Here is a 22,616-nt window from a genome sequence, read left to right on the forward strand (position 1 = left end):
CTCAAAATATCCACACGCTTGCGTTTCTTCCTGTCCGTTTCCTCCCTGTGTGGCAATTGAGACGTACGCCATGTTTTGGAATGTGTTCCAATGTGCTGTGCTCAGCTGCTTAGTGTGCGGTGAAGTTCCATTTCACTTGGGTTTGGCCACATCACTCGGTTCACGGATGAGGTAGGGTCTATCCAGGCTGACTTTGGGGAAGAGGCGGGGTACACCCTGGATTGGCCACCACCACCATTTGAAGGTACCACCACCATTTGAAGGTACATATACAGTAGTCTGTGTTAAAATAGTTTTGTGTGTAAAAATGTAAAATATGTTTCGGCTTGATAATGGTTGGGGGAAATTTGCTTTTCTCTTTCCTTGCCCCTAGTATCCATCAGTGAGTGTGCAACAACAAATTTTAATATAGCCAAAGTAGAATTCCCTTTCAGGGGTTAATAATGAGTAATGAATATTTTAGAAAATAAATTAAACGCTGTGGAATTGCTGTAACTCAAGCGTGGATGCAGTACAATTAGGTGCAAGGGTGAAGAGCACTTGGAAGAAACGTCTCCCGGATGTTAGTTTGTGGTTGCCATACATTCCACTCTTACAGTAGAATCAGAAAATGCTGCATGATGGTTTTTTTAGATGCCTTAGAATAGTTATTTTGGGTTTTCCCTTTGGTTTGCTGTACAAAGCCGACCTGTACACAGCGGCGGCGACGGCGGCGGCGGGGAAGCGTGCAGCACAGAGGAGCATAGTAATGAGGCTTTTGTAATCAGCTAATTTTGGCTGCAGGTCTCCCAACAGTTAAGTGTTTGCGGCGCACCTCCGCTTCCCCCCCACCCTTTCCCCCGTCGGCTCACAGATGAACGGAGCTGTCTTACGCGAGCTATTTCCCCCTCTAGGCTGTTTCCATTTGTGGCACCACGAATAATGTAACACACTCCATTATTTTTATAGGCCCTGGGCATCTCACTCACATCCATTGAGGAATATATTGACTTTCGCTTTGCCGCATGATTGAGGCTTGTTTGTCTTGCTGCCGCCACTGCCAGAAGAAGAAGAAGCAGGAGACCTGGACTACAATGTAAAAAAAGGGAGGGGGAAACGTCCGCATACAATAAAATACAAATTATATATATATATATATATATATATATAGAGCGCTCTCACAACAGCTGCAGCTGTCATGAAGCGCTTTACAGAATATTTCCCATTAAATAACCAAAATGATATAACCAAACATAACATACGCAAAAAAAGACGCACTTTGTGAGCCCTATACACCTCACATGTACTCAAAGCTCATTCCTTGCGAGAAAAAAAAATTGACCAAGGCATTTGACCAAGACAGTGATTAGGAAAACGGGTAATTGCTTGAATAAACATTTTGGGGGGGAGGGGCGGACTATTAAAAAATTATATTTTCATTGCTTTTAAATGGGTAGTTTTAAAGCATTGGCAGTGACAACAAAGATAATTAGCGAGTAAATAAAACTTTTCAGGAAGTCATCATCCATTTTTTTTCCTTGATTTCAATTATATTTATTGAACAGCGCAGCAAATGTAGAAACATGTAAAATAGCACAGTAAGCTACTAGAAATGGACCCCTCAGGAATAAAGAACGTGTTATGATCTCACATATGTCGTTAACTTTATTGCAACTTACAAATGTAATAACAACAAGCAACAAAATGCCAGATATAAATCACAAATGTTCTCATGTCAGCGTAATCCGGCTCATTTGTTCACACATCAAAGACAACGTAAATATCCCTTAACTGCTTTAAGTGTGTCTTATTGTTAACAGAAGTCTGTAATTACGTTTTGCTAAAAGACAGCTGTGAAAAATGGAAATTACACAGGAATTAGGGCCTATTAAAAAAACAAAAAACAAAAAAAAACAGTGGGTCATGTCAGCCTTTTATGGTCACGCCATTCGGTTGCTGCCCCAAATTTCCCAATGGCCACCATGCCCTTGCTACCAACCACAAAAATCAAACCTTATCATTATATAACCGGCACTCATGGATATCGCCATCCCACCTGAATACGGTCGGAAAGCAAACTCAGCAACATGCATTTGTGAATTCAAACACAAGCCGCTACAAGGATGTTAACAAGCGGGCTGCCCCTGCCGGTGATGGTGACGGTGAATGGTCCCCAGGAAGCTCACGGGAGTCAGCTACAAACATCGTATGTGCTGTCACACCATCTTCATTAGTCACATTCATTCAACGTGACAGCAAAACCTCGGCTGCATCGAGGACACCGGCCTTCCGCCCGCTTGGGGTATGACTCATTCTTCTGCTAATGATGAGCAAATGAATGTTCCTGCATTAGTAGTAAACTAATGTGTATGAAAGTGGCGCCTTGGATGTGAGCTCAATTGCAGTGAAAGATTTGGAAGTAGAGATCCCCAAGGGTCTCTGGCGATGTTGGTGGCTGATTGGCTTTTGCAAAAGATTAGTGGGATATGATACATGGTCGCATTTCTCTAAATTAAGAGGGAAAAAAAGAAATTTCTTTCGCACTTGGAAAACTTCAGCGAGTGCTGGAGAAAGAATAACCTTGCAAGCGCCCACAAAATATGCAGTATAACCTCAATGTTTGTCCTTCTGTTGTCTCAATATTTTTGTCCTTGTGTTGTACCAATACTTATGTCCATAAAAGATGTCTCTGTCGGGTTCTGACCAAACCGAATCATGTTTTCAGATTCCAAAAATGCAGGCTCAGACAAAGCGCAATGACAAAAATATTTATGAAAGAAAACCACACAAAGTATAAACTGAAATCGCTGGTCACAAGGAGCCACGAAAAACAAGGCATGAAACAAAAAGTGCTTGCGAATGCCAGGTTCAAGAGAACGAAACAAAGAGGTATTATAAAATAAATATATACTTACAAACAAGGATCATGAACAAAATGAGAGCAACTATGAATTGTCCAGGCAGGTCTAGAAAATCGTTCTTGGAGCACAACAGTAAACAAGTTCAACAATGCTACAAGGACCAGGCAGCTTGTCAGTTCTTAAATACAGAGCCAGGCTTGATGGGGAAACGTGGAACAGGTGCGCCTGCTGGAGGGAAACGCCCCTCACTCCAGCTGGAGATGAACCACAATCAAGACAGAACATGACAGTCTCAACATGGCGCCCTGACATTTTCATCCACAAGATATCCAAACACAGACAGAATTAGCATCGCGCTTATTAGCAGACTTCCTAGCATCGTTTCCTGACCCTGCAAAAACAAACAACCCTCGCATAAACTCCCCCAAAAATAAAGATTTCATTTCAGAAAGCGCAAGTGCCTTACACAATTTTACAGTACTTAAGACAGCGTCATCTCCAGTGAAGTCAATCAACAGTCCATGACGTAGTCACATACTCAAGACTCGACTACCTACTGCATGGCCTAAAACATTTTCTCTGCCTGTAATTTCTTGTTAACGCACTGCTGATAAAGCTTTGATTATGCTTGGGAGTGGGCGTAATGTATAATAACGTTCAATTGGATTACCTTTGGTGAATTGTGTGAAAAAAAATTCAGGTGAGATGATGTCATGAAAGTCAGATTTGTTTCAGCAATCTATGAGGAAGCCTTTGCCGACGTTGATCACAAGCAAGTGCAGTTTTTTGACAGGATCTTTCGGTGGCAGAAAGGAAGAAAATAATAATTGCAACAATGATAGAAGTTACTTTTGGCTTCTCCCATTCAGGGGTCAGCACAGCGAGTCACTCGGATAATAATAAGAATAATGATCATTTGCATTTCATTTACAGTATATGTGACAAATTTGGAATTGTTTTTGGAAAAAAAAACATTTCTAGGAGGTGCCTGGTTTTGTATTGAAGTGACATCAAAGATGTCTTTAAAAGAGTTTTTCAAAAGAAGTTGAATTATATTCCAAAGTGGCCTCTAAATAGTTTAATTTATATTGTTAAAAAATATTTGCCTCAACCGGTACATCAGAAAAAAAAATGTCCTAAATTGGGGAGGATGGATGGGGACGAGGGACACCATAACGTCAAAAGTATTGGGACACGATGTGGTCAAATCTGTGGTGTCAAGAGCGGGCAGAAGTAGTGTGTTGGAAACTATATGGACAAAAAGTTTTGGACACAATTTTTTTGGGTAACTTTTTTTTTTGGGTGCGGGGCATTCAATTCAAGTTTCTTCTCTGCTCATCGCTGAGCGGGAGACGTGACGACAAGAGAAGACGACACTTTACAATGCAGACAGGTTGAAAAAAAATGTTCAGCGTGATTACCACTCAGTCATGATAAAATGAATTATTGTTTGCAATGACTTGAGGGAAGTAATAGAAGATGAAAATGGCGCCCGCGTGCACTCACGCACACGCCGCCTTAATCCCCTGTTAAGTGTGAGGTATTTTCTTCTGTTTCTGTCAGCACTTTGAACAGCAGCCACATATCCATTTGCGTCATTGTGTTGTACAATTACACTGAAAAATGCTTGAGTGCTTTTTCTCGTTGGTGTGTTTCATTTATTTATTATTTGAACATGGAGGCATTTAAATCTAACTTTCAAAGAATAAAACTGTGTATTTTCCAAAGGATTCTTCTCATAAATATTATAATTGTCCAGCGATAGAAGTGAGGAAGAAAAGTGACTTTTCTACTTTGCCAGTCACCGCCGGAGGCCTTAAGTTGTGTGCAAGCTGAGCCTGGGAGATAATAAGGGAACATCTGAGCAGTATCTTCATCGCCGTAAAGGCTTGACAAGCTCAGTGTAAAACATGCAGATTTAGCAGCGGCCGTTCCATGCGAGGAATAATAATGGCGGTGCCTTGTTGGCACACTCACACACTAAGGACATGGCGACAAAAATACTAGTTTAACTACCGGTAATTCTTTTCATTTTGGCATGTTTTTTTTTTTCTTTATAGATATTCGATTTGCATTTTGACCTCTCATTTACTTGCAACAAATGTTTTAGGTCAACAAAATTGTGATTTCAGTGAGCTTAATTAGATCAGTTTTAGGTTTTGTTTGGTTAGTGTGTCAGTCCAACAGTTGAATTAAATTGAAGGCACTAAATCAGGAAAGGGCAGCCCGGTGGTTGACTGGTTAGCGCGTCGGCCTCACAGTGCAGAGATGAAGGATTCGATTCCTGCTCCGGCCCTCCTGTGAGGAGTATGGATGTTCTCCCTGTGGATACGTGGGTTTTCTCCGGGTACTCCTGTTTCCTCCCACATTCCAAAGACATGCGTGGCAGGTCAATGGAACACTCAAAATTGTCCTTCGGTGTGACTGTGAGCGCGGATGGTTTTTGGTCTATAAATGGTCTGCGATGGGCTGACAACCAGTTCGGGGTGTACCCCGCCTACTGCCCAGAAACAGTTGGGATAGGCTCCGGCATATTGTGGGGACAAACAGATCAGAAAATGAATGGATAAATCAGGGGAACATCAAAAAGGATGGACAGAGCCAAGATTATAAATCTTAGAACTGTCAGGCAGAATTGCAAACCACGACTGTACTGCCAATATTAACATGCTACTTTGAAAAAAAAAAAAGACTTAACTTGTACCTGATCACCTGTGGGATGCTTTTTGACCCTGGACTGGGAAGAAATAATAGCGAACGTGCGCACATGTGCATGAGTCAGCTGTACATTGTGACTCACTGGGGACAATGTGTCAAAGTGGAGATGTGGTGGACAGAAGATGCCGGTTAAGCTTGCAGGTAATCAAAGTAGTGTCAATATGTGCACCAACACGTGTTATCTGTAAAATAAATGAAGCGGTGAATCGCAGTGCCATCTGTAAGAGATAAGACCAAGAGGTGCTGGACTTCCATCCCCTTTCCTTTTTTTTTTTTCTTTTACGGTTGTTATCGCCAGCAAAGGTGAGGATGAGTGCAGTATCTATCTTGAAAACGATCATCTCAAGAGGCCACCTGACATCTACTTGCGAAGATGGCAGTGGGCTCCAGGCACTTATAATTATCTTCACATTTCCATGTTACGGCGGACGATCTCTCCGGTGGAACATGATTCATTTCAGACGACACAGTATTATGCCTTTTATTTGTTCTTTTTTTAAACAGTTTAACAATGTAAATTAATAATATATCTGTCACGGGATTTTTGCAAAATAGACCAAGAATAGGCTCTGGGGAAGTTCAAGTGACTACCACTGACTTAAACTGAAAAGGAGGTCAAAAACTTGCTAGGTTTGCGGTTGCACCAATAGAGAGACATTAATAGATATGTTTTTTCTATTCTTATATTTCCTTCCAAAAAGGTTGAATTATGCACCTGTTGGTGAGGAAGCCAATCCGAGTTGATGTTGCAAATAGCAGATGTGGTCGACTAGAAAGTCCCATTTGTGCAAATTACAAGTAAGTTAAGTCTCAAGCAGGGGCGTGATGGCGTGATTTTGTTTTCTCAATAGATCAGTCTTGCTCAAATGACATGTTAATGTTTGTTAGTCGTCACTAACGGGACTATGACCCCTTCCAAAACAGCTGATGTTCGCTCCTCTGTGTCCAGACTTCAAATGAATTGCGCTAACACAAAGCTACCATCAGCTAAATAAATGTTCTAATGTTATATAGGTTGAGTCTACTCTGGGAGAAATGTTACTGATCATTTTCAGCAACATTTACCACAACATTACATGACATTTTCAGCCAGTATTCTGCTTTGTGATCGTGACTCGGAAAAAGGAAAACGACATGGGGTTTGGGACAAAATACATGGTGCTCGCAAAACACTCCTTCAGAAAAGCCATTATGAAGATCTGTCACATTGGTATGTCGTCAGTAGGGTTACAATGTGCAATCTTAACTATTTTAATCAAACATACAGCAAGAATGTGATTTAAAATTCTTGTCCCGGTTGGTTGATGGAGAGTTCTTACAGAAACAGCATGACTCAAGAATCGCCACTTCGACCCCTTCCCTGAGCATGGGGGGAGGGCAGCAAGGTGGGGGTTCGGCAGTAAAACAGGCCAAAATCCACGTCAGGCTGTGAGGCAGCGCAAGAGACTTATTGCATATTAGGTTTGGTTTAACTAAATGTTGGAGTATACAAATCAGTCTTAAGTCGAGTTGTTCATTAATCAATATTTAAGTTTTTTTTTTTTTTTTTACTTTACGATTTGAACTTTAATATACATTTGAGGCTTGAACCCCCCTCCCCCGAAACATTGCCAAGACTCCACACGACAATAAAAAAAGCATGTGTTTCGTGTTGTTAGAGTGGTACAAACTTATTTTCAGGCTTATTAGGCATCTGATGAAGTGGAAAAAAAACAAACAGCGGACAGCTCCACTATTCCGGCGACGCTTTGTAAAAAAAATAAAAAACTACTAATAATGAATGCAGTGCTCTCCATGAGAAAAAACTGCTTCAATTAACAACCTGTCATTATTTTTATAGATGTTTTTTTTTTTTTTTTTTTGTTAGAAGTTACTTGATGAACAGCGAGGTCAGAAACAGCGGATGGGTTGGAACCATATCAACTGTAGCCTGCCTGGCTCAAGGCCAGGGTGCATCCCCAGCGGCTCGGCAGCTAATTAGCACATTATTCATGCAGCAGACGCAACAATGGGCGCTCCTGTATTCAAAAAATACAAAAAATAATGCTCACTTTTGAGGTGAGAGGTGTATGTGGCACACATAATTTGAAGGAATCAGTACGATAACCTGCACGCAATTTTGATGCAGTTTCACACAGTCGCGCGTGTGCATGTTCTTCAACATTCACAATTGAGTGAGTAGGTGTTGAAATGAAGTGCTCACCTTGATACAAATTGGAACGGGAGGACAGCAGGAAGGGGTGGGGACTGAGAGGACGGCCGGAATCTAGGCCACATGAAATATTAAAATTCTTCCCGGGAAGTCCTGATCATCATGTGTTGCTTTCATCTCACTTATTTGGTACGAGGACGTGAGACGCTTCCTTCGGCGGCGCTGCGCCCCAACGGCGCTCGACTTCATTCGTATTCCTGGAGAAGAACCAAAAGCAGAAAAAAAAAAAGAAAACGAGACTTTTTTAATCCTCTGAGAAGTATTTGGCACCATTAAGCGTTTGGCCCGCTCCGTGATCTCTCAGCCACCCACTCGCTGGCTTCATGTAATTTTAATTTCTGCGGCAAATGACTTTCAAGTCATGCAAGAAACAGAAGCATTTTTAATACAAAGTCATCTGGGAGACTGCCATGATTCCAGGAAGGCCATTAACTACAATGATGTTATGATAGCCGAGTCTTCAATGTGACTGCATCACAGTTCATCGTTCGTGCTCCGACTATATCGGAGATTTTTGAGCCATCGTTTATTTTATCCTTTTTTTTAATAATATTCAATTGAATTCATTTCCATTATTTGTGTCGCAAAGAGCAAAAATGCGCGAGTAATTCACGCCCACGCAAAAAAAAAAAAAGGTCCATAATTGCGAAGTGATGCCACAAGATGGCTGCAAAACACTTTTTGGAATAGCTCTTCGAAAAAATATATCTTCATTCTCGTAAAACTTCAATACCACAAAAAGTGTACTTTTTGTCTTGAAAAAGTCAACTTTAAGATCATGACATTGAGAATTTTTCTCTCGAAAATCCAACTTCTTTTTTTTTCAACAAAAAGTATGACTTTATCCGCCTATACCTTTTTTTTCTCGACAATCCACTCTAAAATGTTTTGCACATAGATTAAAAGATACATTTAAAAAATCACCTGAATAAATGCTTAAAAACAAAACGTCTCAAAGATTAATTGCAAATGTATTGAACTTAAAGTTGTATACAATCGTACTGTGATTCTTTTGCATAACACTAGCGAGGGCAAGTATGGATTTTATGGATTGCTGAGCTACAGTGCTGTGAAATAGTATTTGGCCCTTCCTGATTTTGGTGGGGGTTTTTTTTGCATCTGTATCACAAACAAAGGTTTCAGTTCATCAAACCAATTTAATATCACACAGAGACTACCCAAGAAAACCCCTCCCTCTGTGAAAAAATAACACACCGACTTTTTTAATCACAAAGTAACTGTGACTAATGACATTTTTGGGGAAAGCTGAGTTTAGTTTCACAAGCAAGACCCAAGCAACACTTTTGTTGAATTAAAAAAAAAAAAAACAAAAAAAAAAAAACATTTTTTTCCTTGGGTTGTCTCTGTGCGATATTAAAAATCGGTTTGATGAACTGAAATCTTTGTGTGTGATAAATATGCAAAGAACATAGAAATCAGGAAGGGGGCAAATGCATTTTCACGGCGCTGTACAGTGTAGACCAGGGGTCCCCAACCGCCGGTCCGCGGACCGGTACCGGTCCGCAGGGCATTTGGTACCGGGCCGCACAGAAAGAACTTGCCTTAATTCCGTTTTATTTATTTCGGAATACGAAAGATGTTTTATTTTGAAAAATTACCGGATTCTCCGTTACATCCGTCTGTGTCACGCTTGACACACGTCAAGCCGCGCTTCTTCGTCACGTGACCGATTACGCTAAAAACAAAACGCTAGAGCTCGCAAAATGAGTAATAAAACTGCTGGAGAGCGCAAATGACGGCGGCCTTAAAAGTACGTTCGAGACAACTGGATTAAAGTTATGGCTGAATATTCTGAGATCGCCACAGTAGCACTGTTGCTATTTCCGACATGCTACCTGTGTGAGGAGGGGGTTTTCTGCAGCAACGGCGACTAAAACAAAATTACGAAGTAGACTTGACCTAAAACACACACTTGAGGTGTCATTGTCTCCTATTACCCCGAGATGGGACCGTCTGGTTGCAGAAAATCAAGCTCGGGGCTGTGGTGAGTCGTCATTTTCATGCACTTTGAATTTGCATTGTGTCGTATTTTGAAGGCATTAAACATTACCATAGCGATCAGAGTGTTGCGACCAGATTAGACGCTCCTTGTGTTTATTATTATATTTCGAAAACACCACAGTTTTCATGCAGCTCATACCATATTAGTTTGTTGTATTATTTCCGCCACACCTTAAATGCCGGTCCCTGAAAATATTGTCTGACATAAACCGGTCCGTGGGGCAAAAAAGGTTGGGGACCCCTGGTGTAGACGATGCCAGGGAGACTCGAGTATTGCTTGACTTGCATGTGCTTCAATTGGCTCATTTCTTTTGCTTTACGTTGCAGTTTAGATGCATGCATATTTTTAGCAGCCTATGCCATTTTCTCAACAGAATATTTGACATGGTCCACAGCAAATTTTTCTTCAATATCAAAATACTTTGGCATACTTTGACTTTGTCATATTAGGAAATGTACAAGGAAATAGACTTTCAAAAAAAAAAAAACGTACACTGCTGTATAAATCCAGCCAAAGTATGTCAAGGTTTGTTTGTTCGGGACAAAAAGGAGAATAAAAGATCGTTGCCTCATGAGGCCAAGCAGTTTCCTAAACACATTGGCGGCGTTTTTCTCGAGTGGCTCGGCAGCATCTGTTTTTACATGCATGCGTGTGTGTGTGTGTGTGTGTGTGTGTGTGTGTGTGGGTGTGGGTGTGGGTGCATATGACTGTGTGGAATAAAATGTGTCTATTATGTTTGTGTGTGTCTACATGTTGTTGATGATATTGTCACCACTGCTAGCACTTTTGGGATACGTCCTAGTCTCTTTAGGCAAAAGAGGGTTATGATAAATCTTTTCTTCCCTCACACTCACACATACACATATATCCGCACACACATGCACATACAGTACTTGGCTCAGGCGACTAGCGTGGCATGAAGCAGTGTGGAACTAAGCATATCCTGTCAGACAATCCTACTTGATGCCGCAGACCTGGCCGGCCTTCCTTCATGCTCCATATGCCGCTTCCTCATCTTTGGAGGATGACGACCAGAGAGCCGTTGCACGTACAAAACGCACACTGTTATCACCGTTCACGTTCAAGGTCAATACTGCCTAATCGGGGATTGGCCTTTTTTGATTTTTTTTTTCTTTTTCCTTCAAAGTGAGCAAGCACTCCAAAAAGGCCCTTGCAGTGTTGCCAGCTTTTCTCAGGAGCTGTTGCTCATCACGAATGTATTTAAAATGAAATTTATGATATTAAAAAAAAGAGAAAACATACTTAATTTTCTCATTCAAACATATTGCACTTAAATGAATATATTACTTAATTGGGCTTTTTTTAATTCAGTTTTTTTTCAGTGAGTTTCTCCTCAAAAGAGCTAACTTTTTAAAAAAAAACGAAATATATATGACCTTATGGTCAGAATATTATTACTTTCTTCTAAAAACAATAATAATAATATTTACTGTACATCCTTGCAATATTCTGTTGTTTTCTCAAAATAGTTTGTTTAAAAAAAGGCAACATAAAAATAAAACGTTTTTGTCATACTACTCCTTTTATGATTTTACTCTCATATTTAATATATTACATATTACATATATAATATTTACTTTGCCTCTGTTTTAAAAGACTTCAAATCATGATAAGAAGCTTTTTTATAAAGTTTGTGTATGTGTGTGAGAAAATACAAATTAATTATAACATTAGTTTCATGTTGAATTTAGCCTGCTCGCTGATTCTGCTGTAGTTCATCTGCGGGGGTGTACCCAAAAATACCCCCCTGTGATGCCGCCACTGATACACGTGAGTAATTGCCATTTACTTGCCCTAAGTGGATGTGTCGCGTTGACTTTAGCCTGCTGTCTAATCCCATTCCCTTCCTATCAGGGTTCCCAAGTCATGTCGCCATTTCCTTTGGCCCGCTTGCCTGTGACACCACACATTATTACGTGCGTGTGTGCGTATATATGTGTGTGTGTGTGTGTGTGTGTGTGTGTGTGTGTGTGTGTGTGTGTGTGTGTGTGTGTGTGTGTGTGTGTGTGTGTGTGCGCACGCATGTGCGCACGCGCGTTTTCATGCCTTCATATAATTTCTACTCACATCCTTCATTTCCTTGTCAGGGATCATTAATGTCCCCATCTTGCCGTCTATCTCCATTAATGTGCCATAAAAACAAAGGCACAGCAGCCTCTATTGGTACTCGCTCATCCATGCCGAGCTGCTGATGGGTGGCGTCGCCATTTGGAACGTCACCACCACCACGTGAAGACCAAGTTGCTTGGGTTATCTCCTTTCTTTTCTGACCTCTCCTTGTTCGCGAGCATGCCGAGCGGAAAATTTCATTACATCTGTCAACAGTGACTAAAATCAGCGTATATTTACATTAATATTACAGTGGTATGATTTATATGGTGGTTGACTGGTTAGCGCGTCTGCCTCCCAGTGTAGAAGTGCAGGGTTCGATTCTGGCTCCGGCCTTCCTGTGTGGAGTTTGCATGTTCTCCTTGTGCCTGCATGTTTTTTTTCTGGGTACTCTGGTTTCCTCCCACGTTCCAAAAACACGCCTGGCAGGTTAACGGACCACTTTAAACTGTCCCAATGTGTGATTGTGAGCAAAAATGTTTAGTGGTCTCTGTGTGCCCTGCGATTGGCTGGGAACTGGTTCAGGTTGACCCCCACCTCCTGCCCGAAGATAGTTGGGACAGGCTCCAGCACGCCCCGCAACCCTTGTGAGGTTAAGCGGATCAGAAAATGGATGGATGGATGATTTATGTGGCAGCTAAATTCACTTTATTTCTATCGTAGGTAGTGTGTAAAAAAAAAAAAAAAAAAAAATTGTCCCGCTTCGTAATGCCGAAGATTTAACCAAGCGTCCTTGCTTCTGATGTCTTTTGAGACCTTCACAGAGAATAAAATCTAAATATGTGAGCCTGTAACATTCATGTCGCATCAGAGGGAGGAAAAATAGTGAGGTAGACAGTATGTCAACCTTGACATCCATCAGCCGTTTCCATAAAACAGTCATTTTTATTTTTATTGCATAACATTCACTTTATTACTCTTGCAAAGACAGACCACTTACAGCAATTACGGTGGTCCTGGTAACACTCAGCGTCTGTGCGAGGGAGATTATTGGAGAGGGAGGTGGGAGGAGTCACGATGTCCGCATTGGCGTGTGGTGTCCAGTGGATGAGGCAGTTTGTCATTTGGATTTATCGTTTTGTATACTGTACTTGTTTTATTTGTATGTGTTAAAAGGTCCCCCCTTCAAAAATGAGATGATACATCTCAAGGGGCTGGCATTGAAATCAATCACTAAATTAGCCGATTTGAAAACGAACACCAACAACACTTGATTCGTGTCGATTTCAAGCGTGAAACTCATCGATAATTCAGTTCATTCCCCAAGCTCTCATGTCACTTTTAAGATTTGTGATTGATTTCAAACAAAAGTAAAGTTGTTCTTCATCATTTTTTTTTTTTACAATCCTGATTTAAATCCCAAACATGTGAAACAAAAATTAGGACACGGTTACTGAATCCGTTGATCCAACTCTTTCTCCTTTAGGCAGATAATATGAGTACAGTCAATGTCAGGATACATGCGTGTGCAAAATGACGGTGGAAATTAAAATGCCACGGTCAATTCGTTCATGCCTTATGTCTTTTTCTGGAGCTTCACATTTAAACGCTTGACATTTGTCCCACACGCCTTTAATCAAACCGCTCACCGCTTCGTTCAGTGTTGAACAAGACACCAGCTTTTTCTCAGATAGGGTTATTTGTTTACTCAATTGCAGATTACGGGGCATCTACATGAGATAACAAGTCCTTTGATGGACAGAGAGTTGTTACTTCCGTTGCTTGTTTTACTGACTGTATGTACCCATCTAAGTTGGCAATTATTTGCTCTCCCAGTGTTTTGTTTTTCCACTCACGTCGCTTGTTCTTTCAATGGCAACCACGTCTCTCCCAACATTCCGGCCTGGTCATTTTCCCGGTGAACCGCAAGTTCTGCCTTAACACGTTTGCCTGTCCCCGTGGCTGTCTGTTATTTTCTTATGACAACTATGTGCGAGTTTCCCCTTCCTGCAATCTGTGGATTTCCAATCTTCAAACGCTCCTTGTCTTTATTGCTACTCACCTGTTTGTTGCCGAACTTGTCAATGTTGTTATTAAAAGTCAATTCCGCCTATTCCTCTGGTCCGGTGTACTGCATTTAGGTTATACACACGCCAGTGTCAGCATTACTTAAGATACACGGTAGATGTAGCACAGTTTAGGAAGACGAGCAAACTGGTTTAGTTTAAGATCAATGAAATATGCCCAAAAAAAATCTATGGCCTGGAAGTCACCCAAAACAACAACAACAACAACAACAACAAAAAAGCATTTAATGTATTTAAGGTAAATAATCTTGGCTTGGTGTTATTTTGTGACAGGGCAAAAATGATCGAAATGTGAAATCTTGGAACATTAAAATTTAAGAAAATGTTTTAACACTCAAATGTATTTACAAATTAAAATAAATGAAATGGTGTGACAATTTTTCAGTAGAGGTTTAAAAGTGTAATATTGTGTAAGCAGTCAACTTTTTTTCACTTTTCACTTCATTAAAATCATTCAAATCCTTTATTATTTATTACAACTTTATTATTTATTATTAGTAGTGGTAGTATTAGTATTAACAGTAGCAGTAGTAGTGGTGGTATCATTATCACACTTCTTGATACACATACATAACAGTTTAATTTTTTTCTCCAGATATGACCTATTATTACCATCAGCAGGATTTTTTTTTCTGCTAACGAATTTATGTTTGCTTTTTTTGTGCAATAATAATAATCCAATAATAATAATCCATCCATCCATTTTCTGATCCGCTTTATCTCCACAAGGGTCGCAGGGCGTGCTGGAGCCTATCCCTACACTCTTCGGGCACCCTGAACACTTTGCCAGCCAATTGCAGGGCACACATAGATCTACAATCACACTTTGGGACAATTTAGAGTTTTCCCTGAACCTGCCTTGCATGTTTTTGGAATATGGGAGGAAACCGGAGTACCCGGAGAAACCCCACGCAGGCACGGGAAGAACATGCAAACTCCACACAGGAAGGCCGGAGCTGGAATCAAACACCAGACCTCTGCACTGTGAGGCGAACATGCTAACCAGTCACCCTCTGTGCCACCATGAAAATAATATTAATTAATAATAATAAGAAGAGGAAGACGAAGAAGATTTTTTCATCGAACAATTTTGACCATCAAAAATATGAAATATGCCACACTTAATCAGAATCAGAATCGCCTTTATTGTCATTGCATTACATACAACGAAATTTAGGTGCTACTCCTTAGTGCATTTAGTAAAAAAAATGAACTGCATTCAACTTCATTATTGGTATTTTTAATTGAATGTCATACTATCTTTCAAAACGTTTTTCGAGAAACCTCGGATTTTATTTTAATAGAGTATGCAATGAGTCGCAAAAGACCCCTGGCCTGACTTTAGATGCTCCTGCTAATTAAGTCTGCTGTTGCCGCACCCCCTTGACGGGTTTCCTTCTGGCGACAGAGGCCGGGCTCGGGTGGGATCCTAGTGAGGGAACTCACTAAGCCAAACACGAAGGCGGGCTCCGTGCCAAGCGCTCATCAACTGCATTTTTTGCGAGGGACGATTTGGTCCAGTGTGTTGTCACAGATGTCAGGCCAAACACAAACAAACACAAGCCGTCAGGCTCAAACTTCCAACCTTAACACAGTTGCACGCTTGTGCCCCTCAAATCAAGAGGATGTTCTCCTCTCCTCCCTTTTTAATTTTTGTAAACTGTCAAAAAATCTCATTTTGCACGAGAATGATTGAAAGTTTTATGGCTGCAATAAAATCGGGGAGCCCTACAGTGTATCTTGGTGATTTATATGGAAATGATTACCTCTTCTCTATTGCGTTCAGAGAGATTGTGGTTTTCCTCCAATGATTCAGATTTTGATGAGATATAATGATTCTTATCCGCAACTGAGGCACTGTCATCATTTTCAGATTCATAGTTTGGCTCTCGGTTAGTATCTTGTAGGTTGCCTAGAAGAAGAGAAAAAACATGGAATTAGAAAAAAAGTGCAGTGTATCATGCTAAATCGTTTTAGCAGTGATTTTTTTTTTTTTTTTTTGGAGAGAAGAATATCGCGAGAGGCTTCACCCCAACATGGCACTGGCTGGCGTCCCACCGGCAAGGAATTGATCCTGGAGGTATGGAGAAAGCCAGGAGGTGACACACACACACAAAAAAAAAAAAAAATCAGTGAAGCAAGATTGAGGACTAAATGGGTCAAAGTTGAACCATCTCTTCTGACATCTGTCTGTTCCTCTCCCATGTACAAAATTACGGCTGTTAGAAAACCGCAGTTGTTTGTTTGCATTGCAACTTGCACTTGCAGCCAACGCAAGTGACGGCACGCATGGTGGGATCACGAAATTACATCCCAGCGCAGTCATGCTGGTGGTCAGCGGAGACTTCAATTATGTTCCAACAACTTCACACCACATGGAGACGAGAGAGAATAAAACTTGCAACCCCCAACTGTGTGCCAAATGTCAATCTGAAAGCATCTCTTGTATATTTAGTTTTTTTCCTTCTTGGATATTTTTTGTATATTTTAGTTTGATTATCCATCCATCCATCATCTGAACCGCTTATTCTCACAAGGGTCGCGGAACGTGCTGGAGCCTATCCCAGCTGTCTTCTGGCAGTAGGCGGGGGACACCCTGAACCTCTTTCCAGCCAATCGCAGGGCACACAGAGATGAAACAACCATCCGCCGGACACCTAGGGACAATTTAGAGTGTTCCATTAACCTGCCATGCATGTTATTGGAATGTGGGAGGAAACCGGAGTACCCCGAGAAAACCCCCGCAGGCACAGGGAGAACATGCAAACTCCACACAGGAAGGCTGGAGCCGGAATCGAACTCTGCACCTCTACACTGTGAGGCGGACATGCTAACCAGTCAACCACCATGCCGCCACAGTTTTATTATTACTATTATTATTATTATTATTATTATTAAAAGACATTGTGTTTTATGTTTAAAGTTATGTACAGCACTTTATCAGAGCTGCGGTTTTTAGTGCAGATTTAACGTGAATACACTCGACCACTGGTTTCAAATTCAAGGCGCAGAGGCCAGATCCAGCCCACCACACCGTGTTATATGGCCTGCAAAAGGAAATCATGTGTGTCACCTTCCATGACCCTCGCTAAAATCAGGGGAAAATTTAACTGTCACCTCATAATAACATTGAGATTTTTTTGGGGGGGTTACCCTTTGTTACAGTAACTTAATGATTCAATAAGCTCATATCCTTGACATCTGATTTGAAAACCAGTCATTAGAAGTAATTAAAACCAGCACTCAGGACAAACCCTGATTAGAAATAGTGAGTGCAATTAGCTGCTATATATACAGATACAGTATACGCACTTAAAACATTTATAGAAAGCCGGGTCGAGTCCCCTTAGTATGCCACAGGACAATGAGATGCCCTCTTTGCGCTGGAGTTATTAATCAGCTCCTCATTATCGAGCTGTGATGGGCACACGGATGTAAATGTACACACGCGCGTGTGCATGCTCTTACATGCGCACACGTACACAAAAATGCATGTGCACACACACATACACATGCAGGATTAAAAAGAGCTCTGTTTGAGGTATCTCCCCACGCGCCACCATTCCACACAAACCATTAGTCAGTGTTAAGGGAGTTGGAGGCCAGAGGTAAACAAGTACATCTCGAGTAAAGTAAAAGTACTTTTCAAGTGTGTTTACCCTTGGCCACTGTGTTAAAAAACGTCAACTACTTCACGCAGCGGCCTCATGAATCTATGCATGGCAATATGCAGCCGGCAAGCGCGTCCTAATTAGAATTTCATATTTACCATTTTAGCATCCGATTATTAAATGCGGCAGGTGTGGCCAGAAAATGCAGGATAGTGCACCACCTGCTGGGGGTGCTGATTGAAAACGTTACAGGGATGTGCGGTCAGGACAGGAAGGTGAGGCAGAGCCTCCCTGTCCCCTCCGCTGCATGTGAAGAGTTAAAAAGTAAAATTAAATAAAAGAATGATTGTAACATGAAATGATTTTCCATTTTAGTGATCTGGTCCGTGCTTTACATTGATTTTCTTTTTCAATTCAATAATGTGATTAATTTCTTCATTGAAATTAACAAAATAGCTGAATTTGCATATTCCCTGTGCAAATACATGGGCGAGTGGGGAACAGAGGCATCGCATTTTCAATGCTTCCAGCAACTACACACACTTCGCAGCAGTTGGCGGGAGCACCCATGCTAGAGAAATTGCTTCTTCGCTTTTAAATCGCTAACACGTGTGTCTCATCACACCAGTACTACACAAGCTGACATTCAATAGCCTGTCTAATAAATTTAATTAATGTGCGTGACAAATTTTGCCTTTCTGATCAGACATATGTTGAGTCAAAGTGCGCGGTGGAGTCCAGAAAGTACCTTGCCGCAGCCAGCATGTGGCAGCGCTGTGCTCCACTGATGCAATGCTCGCAGAAGTGCGGCGAAAAACATGCACAACTCCAAAATGTATTCATTCTCACGTTCCAGTCCCATGACAAATTGATTTTCTGATTCCCGCAGCTCCTCATCTCCCATGATGATGCTATGTAATTCACACACACACACACACACACACACACACACACACACACACACACGTACACACGCACACACGCACACACACACACACACATATGCACACACACATTCATTCATACATATATATACACACACACACACGCACACACACACACACACACACACACACACATATATATATGTATACAGTATATATATCCTTATATAAACATAGGTATTCATTCATTCACTTCTAAATATTTGTATTTAATTATCAGCATTTGTATTTCACTTTCTTGTTTTGTTTTTTTGTGGGTGTTTTTTTTTCTTTCTTTAGGAAAGCAGTGTGGTGAGGCAGCACCCGAGCACATTCTATTGAGCGGCCACCACTGCACAAAAGCTTTTTAGCTGGATGAACCCACAGGTGCTGCATCTCTGCTGCCCCACGCAGGACAAATGCCGCCAGTGCTGGAGGAAGCCTCGTCCTCTATCAATGTCTGTTAGACTCCCACGAGTGGCTGTCCACTGAGTGCCCTTCTCAGTCGCTCTCAGCAGGACTGATAACAGCCACTGGACTCCAGCTGCTTCTCCACGCAACAACACACGCAGAGACACACAATCATACGGGCGCATGCACGGACACAAAATAGAGGCATGCAGTTCATGGCTGAGAGAGTGAGATTTCCATATTTATGAGCCAAACGGAGTGTCATATTTGCCATTAGATTACCAGCTTGACATTTAAAACTGCAAAACTGGTATCAGGCCAGAACCTGATTTTTGAAGCAGATCTTTAATTTCTTCCTTCATTAATTAGATCCTCTTTTGGTTGGTCGTCCAATCTCTGTAATTTTTTCACTTCAATTTTGGGCTTTTTTTGGAGCAAATTTTGCAGCTATGCAAGGAAGGCGGATGACAGCAACTTGAACATGGGTGCTCTGTACGGCCATGAAAGTGAGGCAAAGGAATGTGCGCCTCACCTTGTGCTTTTATTTATTTATTTTATTTATCTGCAATTTTATGTAATCCGCAAAACAAAATGCAGTATGGAATCCAAGGAGTGAGAGAGAGAGAGAGAGAGAGAGAGAGAGAGAGAGACACATATACACACACACACACACACACACGCACACACACACACACACACACACACACACACACACACACGCGCACACACATCCGTTATACACATCCTTTTAGTAATGTTGTTGAATTAGTCATGCGGTATAATCGCCCTTTGACAAAAAAAAAAGTAGCAAAGAAGTCAAAGAAAATCACTTTTAAAAATAATATTATTTAATAATATTACACATTTGAAATCCCAAAATGCGTGACTTTTCTGGCTTTCTGGGCTGGAGCTCAGTGTTTTCTGGTATTTTCTAAATGTGCATCAACAAGAAGTCATGCCACTTTCTTGCCGTGCTCCTGACTTTGTTGTCCTTTCTGGTGAGAATGATTTTTCTTTTCATACGTCTTCATACATCCATGGTCACTAATTTGCTGCCCTTGAATGGTGCATTAGTGCACCTCCTAGTACATTACAGCTCTCAACCGTCACTCAGCGTGACAGCGTGTCCATTGAGGGCTTTTAACGACGAAACCCCACAACTTCTCCTGTCTCCCATCCACTTAAAACATGAAAGCATGGAATGTACTAACAGTCTCGCCCACCCTGCCGCAACAAAATGCAATTAGATTTGGAAAAGGGAATCAAAGTGGTCCATTCCAGGAAAGGCTCCACTACTGAAGTCGCACGGTTTTGATGCTCGGGTGCTTCGTGCAACTTTCATGAGGCGATTGTCTCGCAGCAGGTGGAAATGGAAATGAGAGTGGTTGAAATGAGATAGTATAGCAGGAAAAAAAATACTCTACGAGGACGGGGACTGAGCTTGAAAATTGATGTCTGCGCAACAGTTTTATAATTGCCTAAAGATGCCACGAGATGGTGGCAAAGCAGACAAAACGATGGTCTGACTCAATAAAACTCCTCCTGTCAGTTTAATATCGTTGCTTCTCACCAAGATGCCACCCTTAGAAGAAAGCAATTATCACTCTAGTATTATCCTTCAATTTTAAAAAGTACAGTATTGTCATACTGGTATTTAAATTTAATGTAAAGGGTTAAACAGTTTGTGGTTCACCATTCCTTCATCGTGTTGCTCTTTCCGGTGAGCATGCCTCGGCCACTGGGGTTACCTCGACATAAATGACAAATGGTAAATGGAGTGCACTGATATTGCACCTTATAAAGGTATAAATAATGACGATGGTCAAAACTGTTCAATAAGCAACAGTCATATTATTGTCATTATTATTATTTATTTGTATTTTTTTTTTGCAATGGATGAAGAATATATGCCTGTAAGCATTGTTATACAGTATTGTCTGTCTACCAGGGGTCTAAATGAACTTTTTTAACATTGGACACGGCGCCTGTCATTTGCCTGCATCACACTATGGTACTTCATATCTTCAACACTGAATGGCAAGGCAGGAGAACAGAAAAAGTTTGTTGCCTAATTGGCTGCTACGTTTTTAACAACACCCGCGCCAGAATGAATTTCAACCCAATTTGGCGGGTGCTAATTTAGAACCCTGCCGTCTACATGTGTTGTGGTGTAGTTCTAACACCACACCAACGGTGTTAGTTTAGTTAGCCTGACTATATGGTTTTGCATTGTGTGTTAGCATTAAGCTAGTGGACTTTCATATAAGGCAAAGTTACTTTGTCGTTTCAAATAGACAAGGTGTAACACTCTTTATTTTGTATTTAGTTCTTAAACTGGGATGCCTTTTTATGAATTGTTCACTATCTGCCAAACTGCCGCATGTTGTGAAGTGAATTATATTTGCAGTCACTATCCGGCTATCGTATCAAATGACACGTAGCATGGAAAAACTCTTAAGTCCAGGTCACTTGTAAGTCAAGGTACCACTGCACTTTCAAAAGCCAGTGAGTAGTTTTGTAGCATTTTGGCAGTAAGTTGCCAGTGGGAACCTCGTATTGGATGTCCTGAAGGTGCACCTCTGCATAAGAGAAACTACCTCACATAAAAGCAATAAAACTCAGCAAAGCAGAGACAAAACAGGAGCGCTTTCCATGGGGGAAGGAATAATGCTGACAGTTGTGTTGAAGCAGCATGCAAAGTTGTCTTTCTATTAATATCTGCAGGCTCTCAAAGGCTTTACAGCAAAAACAAACAAAAGAGCGTTGATAGAATATCAATCCGCCTTCCGCTCCCTCCCCAGCAACCGTACTCTCGGGCATTCCCGACGACTTGCCGCTTTTGTTTGTTCATTTTCTTGTCATCGTTACTTTTAGGTCAGAGTTTCATCATCCGTCACGCAACAAAAAGAGTTATTTGTTTTCCTCCTAATGATGCAACTCCATCATTATTGATACCATATTGATAATTAATGTGAGTTTTTTGGAAAGGTTTACCTGCAACTTGTTTACTCTCCCCAGCTAAGAATTGTTTAAATGTGTGTTCACATGTTGTTATAATTGTTTCACTGCTATCACCATCGGAGTCCGATGGAATAGTGAGTGCGCCTAATTGGTTTCGTCTGGGCAAACACAACCCCAAAAATATACTATTATATTTTCATGGAATTTTTTTCCAAATTGGATCTGCTCTTCATAAAGCAGGCAGTGGAAGGCCTGCTACTAGAACTACTGATGAAAACACAAAACTCCTATGGCAGGCGTTCGTGCAAAGCCGAGAACTATAGCATACAGAACATGCTAACAAGTTTACCAAATCACAAAATCCACATAAACTCTTCATCCTCTGTGTCACTTTGAAACAACTCCGCCAACCCCGGAGATAGAAAATGCTTCCTCTTCTACTTCGCTTACGTCTAATTCATTGCCGACTTATCAACACAGGCCTAGAGCTCCCTCTTGCGGTTTAATGTGAAAATAACATGTGAACTGATATAAAAATAGTGTCGATAATTTCACACATAAAACACTCCAGAGTATAAATCGCACCCCAGGTCAAACTATGAAAAAAAATGTGATTTATAATCCGGGAAATACGGTATTCACCCCACCATATATATATCCGTGGTTCTTAACCTTATTAGAGGTACCGAACCCAAGCAGCTCATATGCACATTCATCAAACCCTTCATTACAGAAATACAAAAATTCAAGAAGTGTTCCT

General features: G+C 41.1%; 1 long non-coding RNA gene across 1 annotated transcript in view; it reads right to left on the minus strand.

The window, feature by feature from the left end:
• Positions 1–7,417: 7,417 nt before the first annotated feature.
• LOC109526848 (uncharacterized) overlaps positions 7,418–22,616 on the minus strand; it is a 34,065-nt gene continuing 18,866 nt past the window's right edge. The window contains exons 2-4 of the long non-coding RNA XR_002170422.1: positions 15,717–15,862; positions 7,893–7,967; positions 7,418–7,824 (exon numbers count right to left, since the gene is read on the minus strand). This is a non-coding gene — a long non-coding RNA (uncharacterized LOC109526848). The remainder of the gene's footprint in view (positions 7,825–7,892; positions 7,968–15,716; positions 15,863–22,616) is intronic.

Source organism: Hippocampus comes, unplaced genomic scaffold (assembly GCF_001891065.2).
Source record: "Hippocampus comes isolate QL1 unplaced genomic scaffold, H_comes_QL1_v1.1 scaffold112, whole genome shotgun sequence".
NCBI classification, from domain to species: Eukaryota; Metazoa; Chordata; class Actinopteri; order Syngnathiformes; family Syngnathidae; genus Hippocampus; species Hippocampus comes.